Genomic DNA, 940 nt, shown 5'->3' with positions numbered 1-940 from the left:
GTCCGGGAAGATCCCACACGCCGCAGAGCAACTGGGCCCGTGAGCCACAGCTACTGAGCCTGTACGTCTGGAGCCTGTGCTCCGCAACAAGAGAGGCCGCGATAGTGAGAGGCCCGCGCACCGCGATGAAGAGTGGCCCCCTCTCGCCGCACTAGAGAAAGCCCTCGCTCAGAAACAAAGACCCAACACAGCCAAAAACAAATAAATAAATTTATAAAAAAGAATTATTATTTTTAAAAAAGAAATGTAATTATTATGAGGTAAAATTTCTCCACCTGGAGTTAATTACCTTCTTTTTTTCTTCAGTTGTCTTTCTTAGAAGTTCTGGCAATTTATCTCAGTTCAACTTTCCAAATGATAAAATTCATCAGATAATCTCTAGGTAGCATTCTGTTTTCCTCCTGGGTTCTTTTTGCTGGGGTATTCCTCCTGCCGCCTTCCCAGGAATTCTCTTCATCTCTTTCCTAAGCTGGAATCCCTGTTTCCTCAGTCTCATGTCTTCTTTTTTTCTTTGTTTACCCCTCTGTTTTTGTGGAGTGCATCCTGCAGCAAATTTCTGAGAACATAAGAGCATCAAAGATAACATTTCTGAGTCCTTCCATGTTTTGAAATGTGTTTACTTGCTCCTCACACTTGATCAATATTTTGGCTGGAAATAGTGGTCTGGATTGAAAATCCTTTTCTGTCAGAATTTTGAATCCATATCCCCATTGTCTCTCTCTCTCTCTTTTTTTTTTTTTGACGTATTGGTATTTATTGGAAAGAAACATGCTCCTCTCACACACCTGAGGGCAGGAAGTAAAGGCAGGATCTCAGCATGAGCGGGACGGGGAAACTCTCTCTTTTTTTTTAATAGATTTATTTATTTAATTTATTTATTTTTGACCGCGTTGGGTCTTCGTTGCTGCACGTGGGCTTTCTCTCGTTGCAGCGAGCGGGC

This window comes from Physeter macrocephalus, unplaced genomic scaffold (assembly GCF_002837175.3).
Source record: "Physeter macrocephalus isolate SW-GA unplaced genomic scaffold, ASM283717v5 random_63, whole genome shotgun sequence".
NCBI lineage: Eukaryota > Metazoa > Chordata > Mammalia > Artiodactyla > Physeteridae > Physeter > Physeter macrocephalus.
This window is presented reverse-complemented; position numbering follows the sequence as displayed.